The sequence below is a fragment of the Macaca nemestrina genome, chromosome 7 (assembly GCF_043159975.1).
Source record: "Macaca nemestrina isolate mMacNem1 chromosome 7, mMacNem.hap1, whole genome shotgun sequence".
In the NCBI taxonomy this organism is placed as follows: domain Eukaryota; kingdom Metazoa; phylum Chordata; class Mammalia; order Primates; family Cercopithecidae; genus Macaca; species Macaca nemestrina.
In genome coordinates, this window is record NC_092131.1 from 78799708 (window position 1) to 78812200 (window position 12493).

At 35.1% G+C, this 12493-nt stretch overlaps 1 long non-coding RNA gene across 3 annotated transcripts in view; it reads left to right on the forward strand.

The window, feature by feature from the left end:
- Positions 1–12493, forward strand: part of LOC105477912 (uncharacterized) — a 34403-nt gene that overhangs the window by 2995 nt on the left and 18915 nt on the right. For 2 of the 3 annotated variants that reach the window (XR_011625971.1, XR_985006.3), the window contains exons 1-2: positions 7613–7770; positions 10504–10667. This is a non-coding gene — a long non-coding RNA (uncharacterized lncRNA). Of the gene's footprint in view, positions 1–7612; positions 7771–10503; positions 10668–12493 lie in introns of those variants that run through there. The other variant, XR_003017179.2, reaches the window with a different exon arrangement.

Consider the following 12493-nt stretch of genomic DNA (forward strand, 5'->3'; position numbering starts at 1 on the left):
AAAACTGTATTGCTCCTATTTTTTTCATTGGTTATTTCTGTCTGCTCCAGCGCAAATACAGCTACAAATTGGGAATACCACACATAAATAGTGGGAAGCCCAAGTAAAGAGCTTCCATCACTGAATTTTCTCTGATTGGAGCTCAGCCACTCATGATATAGCATGAACATATAAGATTAAATCAGGAAAGGCCTGAAGAAGAGGAGACTGTGGGGGATATCCTTTTAACGTTTACTTTATTATTGAGGGATAATTAATCTTTCCAAAATAGATACCAAATTAGAGTCACAAAAATGATTTCTTTGTCAGCATCACGTGAGATTTGTACAAATTTATATCCTTCTTAAAACTTTTACTTCTGACAGATATAATAGGGCATAATGAGGATGAACTCATGCCAGGTGGCAAAGTCACCTCTGTAACCACAAAGAAAATGTGCATGGAATCTGAGATTCTTTTCTCTCTCTAATTTCCAGTATTAAGGATGAATCCGTGGTGTATGAATGGATTTTTCCCCCATTCAACACATCAGGCAAAGATCTGAATAAAGTTAATGTTCGCATTTTGACACCCATATCAAACTGAAAACACCTCAATCAACTGTTGGATGGATTTGGCATAATTATTGATACACTTTGCAGGATTTAAAGAGTAAGGATTCAGTGCTCACATACCACATTGGAAATGAACACAACTTATCAAGTAGAGTTCTGACATGTGTGACTCTTAGTATCATTTTGGAAGTGAAATAACCTGTCAAAATTTAAAATGTGTTAACAACTGGATAGTTAAATGGCAGGGACATAAAGAAGGGACATGGGCTTGGTTTGAGATCTTGTTCTGGAGTAGAGTCACAGACTGCCAGCCTAGAAGTAATCACAACAAAAGTTTCCCCCCAGGGGTTCTGAACAAAAATTCTATAGTAGAATAAATAAACTACTACACGGTTAGATTATCTTAACTAGCATCTGCAATCTTCCTTACAATAGCTATTTATTGATGTCTTTCCAAATGCATTAGAAGTGGCAGATGATTTATTTTGTCTTTGAAAAGTACTTACAACCATTCACTCATTCAACAAATATTTAAGTTTCCACTATGTGCCAGGCATTCTTTTCTAAGTACATTATCAAAGTCAAATAGTACAAACTGCCTAACGTTCTTTTATTGGAGATGTCTTCACTTTAAATGGGTTAAGGCAATTTATAGAGAAAGCACTTACCAAAAAATTTACTTTTCTCAGACTGTAAAATTCTTCACTTATTTAATTATGTCTGGCACCTGACACACAGTAGGTGCGTCAAATAGGATGCTCTGTTAGTTTCTCTATATTCTAACTCTGTTTTTTTTTGCGAATGCAAAATGATCAAGCAAAAAGGAATCCACTGACCACTGCCACTGTTCAGCTTCACTCGTCGCGTTGCCATCTATGACAATTACACTTTTTGTTTTATTTGAAAACAAATTTTTCTTATTCTTTTTGTAACGTTCATTCTGAAAAGAAATGGGGGAGGCAGTGCATGTAAGGTAGGGTGGATGAGTCGTGTTGGGAGATGCGTAGTATTTACGTAGTTTTGAAATTTTTTAAATGAGTTTATGTGTGTGCTTGTGTTACACATCTGAATAAACTGGAGTCTTCCAAAAGTAGAGTTAGAAATTTTGACTCTTCAAGGAAAAAGTAACAGAATTGGTAGCAGTGAAACCTAGGCTGGATACAATTTCTCTTTTGAGAACAGAGTCAGTCAACACCCATGCTGCCGAGCATCCAGGGGCCCGAACAAAGACTCTTGGTACCATTGGAAGAGATGTGGACATTTAAGATACAAGAATGATTGAAATTTTCTTCTGAAGGAATTCAGAACCTGAGGTCTGAAATATTAAGACCACAAGAAATTTGTATCATATTCCTTGACATTTTTTCTGCTTATTAGGATGTTTTTGAGGACATTTTGACCATCAGTGTATGCTGCAAGTTGGTATTTGAATCCACTACGAAAAACTGATTTCTTTGATTTGCAATTCCTTAAAAATAGATAACAATCATTATATGTCATTTATCTAGAGGAAAATAAGGCCTGAAGCAGTTATCGGAGGACCAAAAATAATTCCATGCCAAAACTCATTCTACCAAAGTTCTTTCTTTCTATCTATCTATCTATCTGTCTGTCTGTCTGTCTATCTATCTATCTATCTATCTATCTATCTATCTATCTATCTATCTATCTATCTATCTATCTATCTATCTATCTTATATATCTGCCTGTCTACCTACCTATCCATTTATATACTTATAATAAAAAATACCCCCATGAACATTAATACAATAAAGTGCGCTCTTCATCAAACATAATTATAGATTGCAATCATTCGATATGTGGTATATGTACATCCACACACTGACAAATGCAAAGTGGCAATATTACTAATGACATTTGGAAATGCTAATATATTTCTAGCACTTCAAATATTCTGCACACATAGATATAAAGGGGCAAGTCCTTACAACCTCTTCGAGAAAAGTAAGCATTTTTATTCAAAACGTTGAGAGTTAAATGAAAAGGCAAAGACTTCTGGCAATAGGCATACAAATGAATATCTCCTCTGAAATTCCTTTCTCTGTATTTTACCATCCAAAAAAGAGAAGGGTCTTATTGCAAATGTTACTTTTTCGAGCTACTTGAGCCTATCTATAGGTGTAGATCATTTCTATGGTCCCCAAACTAAATGCATTTTATAACCCATTTCATCTTTACCCAATGTCTTCTACAGGAGATAAACCATGTAAAGAGGGACCAGTCAGTATATTAGCTTTGGACGACACTCTTGGTCTTTAACTTATAATAGAATTCTTTTATGTTTTACTTCCAAACATGTACATCTACTCTGAGTAAGAATTTAATGAAAACTTGGGGAGACGTATTTTAAGAAAATACTTTAAAATTACGCTTCATCTTGTTACTACTGTGGTATCCAAAGCCCAAGCACTATTGAAACCAATTCTTTGATGATCAGTTCTGGAAGGTTTTGAACTTTATCTCCAAAATGTAAACATGTTTCTGTTCTTAAGTGGAGTATTGCCAGTATGCTAAGTAGTCTTTCATACTCATAATTTTTTTCAAGTCTTAATTCAATTATTTAAACTTGAGCCTTTGGATGTCTGGGGGTCAAAACATTTCACCTGATTTAGTGAGTTCCCATTCAGTTAACCTGTTATGGCCCACATTCCTGAGAGTTTCTAGAGCTACTATGTTGTGTATAATCTTTATAATAGTTCAGCCTGGTTAACAAACACTATTTCTGCCTTGTTTATCCCAGTCTATAGGAGAGGCCAAAGCTTTTCACTCTGTGTCAAGTTTGCTCCTCTTTTGCAGGTGGTGGTGTAAACAGAAAAGATCAGGGTGTGTCCTGGGCCATGTCCTTCCTTAGTGCCTCTCCCCTTTCTCTTTGACAAAGGAGTGACAAGAGCAGAGGAGACTTGAGGCATGTTAGTGTAAGAGAATATGGACCAGGATGGGGATCATGTGATCAGGGACAATACAACAATAATAGGAAAGTGAAATCAGGGAATACTGGAATATACAATTAAAAAAATGGCACAACCAAAAAGAGGCCCTAAGCGTTTGCACATACAGCTTATTTGTTTTGCTTTTGAAAAGGTGTTAGGATCAAGGTACAGTGGGTCAATTAGAGGTATCTCAGATCTTACAAAGGAAAAAAAAAAAAAAGAGGGACGAGGGAAAGAACTCTCCTTAGTAGCCACCCCCTGCCCTCTTTATTTTGGTACAATGCCTCAGGAAAGGATTATGACACAGTCACCTTGCTTTTTACAAATGCATAATCTTTTTAATACAAATATTAACTATGTTTGGCTTTTTGGGTGTCACACAATTAGCAAATTAGTCATTGACTAAAGCTATTAATCTAGGTTTTATAACACTTTCCCCACCTTAATTTTAGAATATTACATGCAAGGGGAAAAATCGCCTTCTTTTTTATTGCATTCATTGAAATCCCTTCTCTTAATGGTAGGCTCTAAAGTTATAGTGGCAGTTAGTTCTGTCATCAGAACCTCAGCACATTGAATGGAATTTTGAAAATTACAAAGACTGCACAGGCATATAGTAGAATCGATCATTCCCTCTACATGCTAAATGCACCCTCATTTGAATCTTATGCATTCCCTTAATATACCCTCCCTTTCAATTCAATTCATTGCATTTATTACAAGTATGAGATGGAAATTAGAAAGTCCCTCTAAGACTTCATATCTTTTGTGTGCAGGATTTATGAGGAAGATAAATTTTTGCTGTTCTTTTATTTATAAAATTTAGTGAATTGAGCTAATACCCTAAGACATAAAACAAGGTGTTCATTTGTACTTACATATGCAAGTATGAAACACAATATCCATGTCATTAATCTTCTACTTATTATCACTTTAAGTGAAAACCTAGTTGTATGAGTCCAGAACCACAGCATAATATTATGAAGACAAGTGCATATATATTCCTTAATGTTCTAGTGAGAGCTTTAAAGGTTTATATAACTTGGAATCACCATTTTGAATATTATCGGTAAAACTATGAAAAGTAGTTTTAAGATCAAAATACAATGGCACAATATTCACTTTAATTCCCATGTTTAAAGTAACTTAATTTTAACAAGAGTTACAATTTGCTCTCTGTGTCCATGTATTCAGCATCCAAGGATTCAACCAACCCCAGACGGAAAATATTCAGGGAAAAACTCAATAAGAAATAACAACACAACTATAAAAATAATACAAAGAATACGGTATAACAATGATTTGTATAGCATTTGCATTGTATTAGGTATTATAAATAATCCAGATATGATTTAAAGTGTACAGGAGGATATCCATAGGTTATATGCAAACACTGCGCTACTCTATATAAGAAACTTGAGCATCCACAGATTTCAATAAAGGCAGGGGTTCTGGAACCAATCCCTGGTGGATACTGAGGGACAACTGTTCTCCCTAAATACAACATTTCAAAAATGGCATCGAGAGGGGCCTAATGCTGTGCTGCATCTCTTTGGATCATCCATGTTGAAAATTTACCAAGGGACTGTCACCTTGTGGCTTTTGGCTAAGAAATCAGGTAATATAAAGCTGAAGCAGAGGCCATTTTTATTTTAATCTGTTTCTTCTTGACTTTCGTAACTTTCCCTTTGGAATAAAAGAAATGCAACTACTCTCCAGCAAATCCAAGAGCAGTTAGCCATTCTCTGTCAGAGGTAGTCACCATCCATTACCAGTGCCTAGGGGATACTCAAGAATGGCAGTGCATGCCGTTCCTGGACAACAGGAGGGGTGACTTGAAAACTGTCTAGTGTTTTGTCCATCATACCCATTAAGAGAGTTGTGTAATGGAATAACATTTTTTTTAAAAAATTTGAGTATTTAGCTGTTGGAGTCACCATGGATTGGTACTGAGACCTTGAATAAAGTCCTCCTCTTATAGAGGAGCCAGCACTGTGTTAAATAGTCATATAAATTCATGCATTTCCATCTGTTTCTCCAGATAAGGGTGTTTCTTTACTTGTCAAGTCATTAATCTTCTACTTAATATCACACTTAAGCCAAAACCTAATTATATGAGTCCAGAACCACAGCATAATATTATGAAGACAAGTGCATATATATTCCTTAATGTTGTAGTGAGAGCTTTAAAGGTTTATATAACTTGAAATCACCACTTTGAATATTATTGGTAAAATTATGAAAAACAGTTTTAGGATGAAAACACAATGGCATGTTAATTTCATAGGTAAATGTGATCTTGCAGCTAAATCTCATGTTATCCATTTCAATAGCTGTGGGTTATTATACAGTTTAATTCAATTATTCTTGATTAGATAGAGTTAATCCATTGTAGGGATTGATTAACATAATTCTGGCAATTTGTAGAGGATAGATATGTTAAAGATATAGAGTAAGAAATATTTTATTTAACATATGTTTATACTAGCTTAGTTTCAGAACTTAAAGATCATAATTTACTTTACTCTACCAGTGCATGCACACACACACACACAAGCACACATACACAAGCACTCATGTGCACACACACATACACACACACACACACACCCTGTGGTTAGTTTATTCCTTGGTACTTTAACAATCAGTTACTGCTTTGGTGAAAGCCTAAAGCTTAATCCATTAAGAGCCATTCAGAACAAAACAAACAAACAAAGCTTTAACCACTTCAGTGACAACAGTGCAGAACCAACAAGGAGCCTTCTTAGAAAACCCTAGCAATTTTAGGATCAATAGCTTCACACTAGATGCTCCTAAGTGATGAAAGCTAGAAAATTTGTGCTGCCAGGTTTTAGAGAAAACACAAAACACAAAAAAATGTTGGGAAAAGATAATTTAATAAGTTTAGTTTGGAAATACCCATGCAGTTTAGAGGGCTAACTTAAGTCCCGTCAGTAGTTATGATGAAAACAAACTAATTTAAACATCATGTTGGGCTGAAAACTTTACCTGTGTATCCTGCAAATGGAACTCTTAAAATATCTTTTAGACTCTCTCCAAGTTCCACTACTTAGGGCTTTCTTATTATTTCTTCTAATTAGTGTAAGTGAAATCTTTGGGATACACACACACACACACACACACACACACACACACACACACATATATGCATGTATATATGTATAAAAATTGCAAATATTTCTTTGAAAACAAATCTAAAGTATTTAGGAGAACTTTACAATCCACTTAATTCAGGGCTACAGTTTGAACAATAAAACCAACAAATACATTTGTATATGAGAGGAGCAAAAACAAACATTTTTTTTCCACAAGATTAAAAGCCAATTCATTTCCTTTAAGAATTATTCCATTGTATATTATCTTTTGTGAAAAAATCCATTAGCTTCTTTTATACATCCTCAAGTCTTAAATAATACAACACTGCTGGAGGATGTGTTTTATGGAGAAAATCTTCTGTCATTCCATAGAATTAAAAAGGGCCTCCTACATCTTTTGTGTTCATTGCAATTATTCTTTTCAGTTTCATAAAACAATTTTAAAATACTGTATCTCCTGTAGTTATAGTTTTACAAATGCCTTTACATTAATACTTAATTATAAACTCAGTAATGAAATAGGAGTGTTATTTATTATTTATCTCAAAATATCAGCTGGCTAGACTTTACCCATAAATTATCTGAAGGCATTAAATTATATACCTTCGTAGGTAGTCAACAGACACTGTTGGGATTGTCTACAGCATGTTTACAAGCTAATTTGTTTACAGAATGTTGACTACTCATTTACATTTCTGCTTTTTTTATTCTAGCAGATCATCTCTGAACAAACATACTTAATATAAGGAACTTGTAAAACACATCTTTTTAGTTTAAAAAATAAGTGTCAGATCAAAAGCAGAATAATCTCTTTGCTGAAATGTTATCAAATAATATTGACCATCAATATTTTACACACTAAAGAAATAAATTACCCTGAAATATCATGAAAATGCATGATTTTCCTGTGTGTCAGGAATGCTGTGCAGTTTTGTCTGGATTCATTAAGGCGCTCGCTGCATAAGTGCGTTGCCAACCGGAATGTGGGTGGCTATAATGGCAGCCTGTAGGTTTGTATGGAAAACAAGTATGGCACTGTGAAAAAATCCTTCTCTCACCCTACAGATACCTGTACGGAGAACTTGGGAGGCATTTTCATAAGCTCTTTGTCAAGTGAATGTTAAAGTCCCCATTCACTGAGAAGCAAAGGTAAGTCTGAAAAATGCGTTGAAAAAAGAAAAGGGGGTGGGGAGTGGGGTGGAATCACCTAGCATTGAAGCAGCCTAACCAAGTGACAGACACGTAGACAACTCCGATGCTGCCAGAATAACACTCTGCACAGCCCACCAGCAAGCAATTTGTCACTGCGACAAGAATATCCTCCGCAATTTGGCATCAGGGTCCTTGGACAGCCAACTGCGCCTGTACAGCACGAGACGTGCTATTCGGCAACGGGAAGATGGGAACCAAGGTTCTCGTTATTATGTCCAAATGTGTTATTTTATGAAAAACATATCTTTTGTCATGATCAACATAGAGGTAGAACAGAAGTAATTGATAATAACTGGGGACAAATGAGATGAAAAATTGAGAAAAATATGTCCTTGTATTTTTTTAGGTACCCCGACTGTTGAGAGAATTTCAGGATGTTTGCTTGATGTGTCTGGTATTTTATGGCACGCTTCCACAGTATTTCATAGGAATAATAAATCCATACGTGCAGAATGAACTGGGAAGATTTTTGGTGGTATTAAACCATTTGCTTTAGGCAGACCGTACTCTTTGCTTTGTTTTAGACTTTACATGATTGTATATGGTGTTTGATTAATAATATGCTGCTGGGTGCAAATCTTTTCTTATTGGTCTAATTTGAAGTAAGACAAATAATACAAGGTAAGTTGAGTTAAAAATTTGCAAAGGAAAGACCTTTTACTCTTTACATTGCTATCCTGGTAATCTATTATAAAAGTGCAGTAAAGGAAAGAAGCCAGGAGCATAGGATAAAGGTATCTGATAAATAAGCAAGTAGTGTTCCCCTTGCCAATTACTTGGCATCTTACTTTGTAATTAATGCCACAGTAATGAAAAAAGTGGTAGGCACGAAGATTGGGCCTTTTGTGCATTCTATACAGAAGCAAACACTCATAAAAATCTAGCTCAAATCTACTCTAGTTTGGCTTTCTCCACAATCAAAACTTGCTGGAGAATTAGAACAATCCCATAGGGGTGTGTGTGTGCGTGTGTGCGTGTGTGTGTGTGTTACAATGTATTATATAAGAGTGACATCAGCCAATTGTGGTATTGCTGTCTCCATTACACAGACAAGGGTGTCCTTCATTCCCCAGACATGATGGAATCTTGTACCCATTCTGCCAGGAGCTAACATCATGGTATCTATTATGTTGTTCACTGGTTGTCCTATGAAGCACGTTAGCTAACTGCTGCTTAAGTCGCTATATTAACTGCCTGGCCATTCCTGGTGTATTTCCAAGAATCTTATTTAGTTGTGCTCTCTGCAAACTTTCAGGAAATCCTAAAAGTACTTAAAAGTTAAATAATAATGAGAGTAGTAATATTAATAGGCATTGTTTTAGAAGTAAGAAAGAATATAATTTAGGCAATTTTGATATTATTTGAAATCCAGTATGTGTTTCAAAAATTGTCAAGCTAATACTGTAACAATATTCCACAAAAATGTTTTCCCTGTCTATCCACATAAACTGGACAACGGTGAATGGCTGGGGGTCGGCAGGTTGGATAATGAGGTGTTTAATTGTGATGCTTTGGAAATGGTGCTGGGATGGAGTGTGTTGACTAGCTATACAAGTGGATGGTTAAGTGAAAAGGCCTAAGGTTTATATTATTTGAGGAATAAGCTACAAAGAAAGGGGAGAACAGAGGTGAGTGAAGAGAGAATGTTCGAGGCTAGAGAGTACAAAATACAGTGGAGACCATAAAGAAAACTAACCCCTACTTTTCTAAGCTTCACATGGGGTGTTTTCCTTGCAACTCCCATTAAAGTCAATGGGAATCATGCAGCTAAAACCCTGTGTAACTCTTTGACAATTTACTTCCTAGTGTCAGGAAAAGAGTACTACCTACTAAAGGCAATTTACTCGTTTTAGTTTGTGCCTCCCATACAAAGATGAATTTGATAGCACATAGCAGGAGGAAAAGAGAGACTACATTTAAGAATTTTGTTATTGCAAAAGAAGTCATCATTGAAAAATGTCGCCTAAACTCTCACCTTGTTTAGCAACAACAATAAACAGAGAAAAGCAATCCAGTGAAAGAACATGAAAAGAAGTATGGACTTGATTACAGGAAAAATGGTGATTGCTAGTATTAGGTCTTTTTTTTTTTTTTTTTTTTCACTTTAAATTCTCTAGCTCTGAGCACAATCGCAGGATAATAAGAATACAGGACAATTCTTAAGACACCAAATTGAAGTTCCTGATTACTTGCTTTTTCTGTGCACCTCAAGTTGTACATATATAAATACAGCAATGGTATCCTTACAGAATTCTTAATAATACACATACAGTGGGGGTGGGGTTACCATAGGCTCCTAGTTATAGGTGGCAAAATAAACAAATGGCAGATGTCTATTCTGCTGTAAGCAATAACTAAATAAATGCAACATGACCTCTATATAGTATTATTTTTGAAAGCTATAGGATGTGCCTGTTAAAAAATACGTGCTATTTACAGACTACTTCATGAACTTTGAAGTCGGAATACTAACACTGGCTTTCAGCCTTTATTTTCATTATGTCTCTATATTTCTTTAGTCTCAAATGAAAAGTCTTTATTTCAGTGCTCTTCCATTTTACTCATATAATTCTAATTTCACTGTTATAAGTGGTATATGGGCTGAAGATGGGGCTTCTGTATTTTCTGACTCCCTTCTCTGTGATTTGTTTTGTGACTTGTCCTTTGGAGGGTGAAGAACTGAGACCCTACATGGCTTTTTAGTGCATTGATGGAGCAGAGACACTTCTATGAACAACTGCCTATGCAAACTGATTACTCGGCAGTATAATTTATCAGTTCTTACGAGTAAGTGAGTGCTTCTCACTATGGATTTAACTTGCACTTCAATTTAGGTAAGTATACTGCTGCAGCAGCCTTGAAACCAGCACTCTCTGATTGTACCAATTAGTAAATCCTGAACTTTACCACCAGAAAAAGACATAGCTCCACATTTATGAATGCCTGGCTTTTGAGAATTAGAGTAATTATGTCACCAAAACTGCCATTGATTTTTCAGATAGACATCTCAATAATTTTGCAAGAGTAAAAGCCTTTTTCTAAAGCACATGGGTATTTTTTTATGGTACGAATAATACATAGGGATGAATACAGCGATTTGATATGTGAGAACATTTAAGGGAGGAGGTATTTTATTTGAACAGAATTTAGATGTGTTTCTGGGCTGAGTTCGCGATTATAAATTTCATGGTGGAGGGTTTTGACTGTGTGAGAACTTCTGACATCTAATTTTTTTGATGGAGGGGATTGAGAATTTACGAAATAATAGAATAGCATGTGCTGTTGTTAAAACAGATTACAATATTATCATAAAATAATAGGTGAAAATACATTTAATTTTCTATGTTTTAGTTTAAAAATTCACAGCTGGTTTATGCTCCTCCTTATATCCCAAGCCATTCGTCATTGGTGACTATATCATATATCCTGAACCAAATATACATTAACAGATTTCTGTTCACAAATTAAGCCTGAACTGAATTTAGCACATAGAGTTTTTTAGCCAGCTATTAAACTTCTTTGTTTTTTTCCTTCTAATTGAACATAGGTATGGTTAACAGCATTTTTGTATCAGCAAAAATAAATGAATATCAGTATTTAAATGCCCCCCACCCCCCGACAAAAAAAAGCCTGATATTGCAGGGAAAATGTCATTCACAATATTGCAGATACTTGTTTTCTTCATATTCCAGTGTCACTGTTTCATTTTAGGTAAGAACCTGAATACTCATTAACACATTTTATGGAGTTAAAGACCTACAAGGTCATATATTCGAGATCTCTTATTTTAGAAATTATATTTTCCATGATCTGAAAGAATTAGATATCTGAACCAATTAAGTTCTAAAATTAATCTGTTTGTTTCAGACTTGTTTTGCTGGGGAATTTGCTATAAATCAATGTTTGCTGTCACTGAAGTTTAGGGCATCTTTCAATATTCATTTAAAAAATATCTCCTTCCACGTGGTTAAGGAATTATTATGACTTTGAGATTACATCTATGCAATCATTTTGCAGTATGTGTAGCTGGAGAAAGACAGACAGTAATAATATAGGTTGCCTTTCAATATCTCAAAATCATGCTTTTAGTTTCTAGCGCGAGGTTTTTAGGCACACACACACACATACACACACACACACACACACACACTGCATTGCCTTTGGCTCAATGAGAAACACTTTGAATATATTTAACCTGAAATATTTTTCCAGTCCCGGGGATACTGTTTCTTGAACTAGTTTTATCACCTGTACAAAATAATTATGTAAGCATTATCACTAAGAAAGTCTAAGAAGCAAAAAAGAGTAAGTGTATAATCAAATTAATGACTGATTATATGCATAAGGACGAGTTTGTATTCATTAGTTTCTTTACCATGGCCACATTTCTCTTTTTCTTGTTTTCCTATTTATCTGCATTTCTTCAAACACGACACTTGACTAGCCTTCTGCAACTAAAATATGTTTGGAAAGCTAAAATGTGGAAGGAGGTAATTGTTGGGTAAGACATGGCACTGTTAACGATGTTGATTCTCTGGCTCCAGAGATCTTCGGGATTTTTCATATGGTAAATTTCTGATGCTCCACCTCAAAGATTTGAAGCCTGATCTTCATTCTATATCCAAGAAAAGGAAGCCATTGTACAATAGGCTGAGTGTTC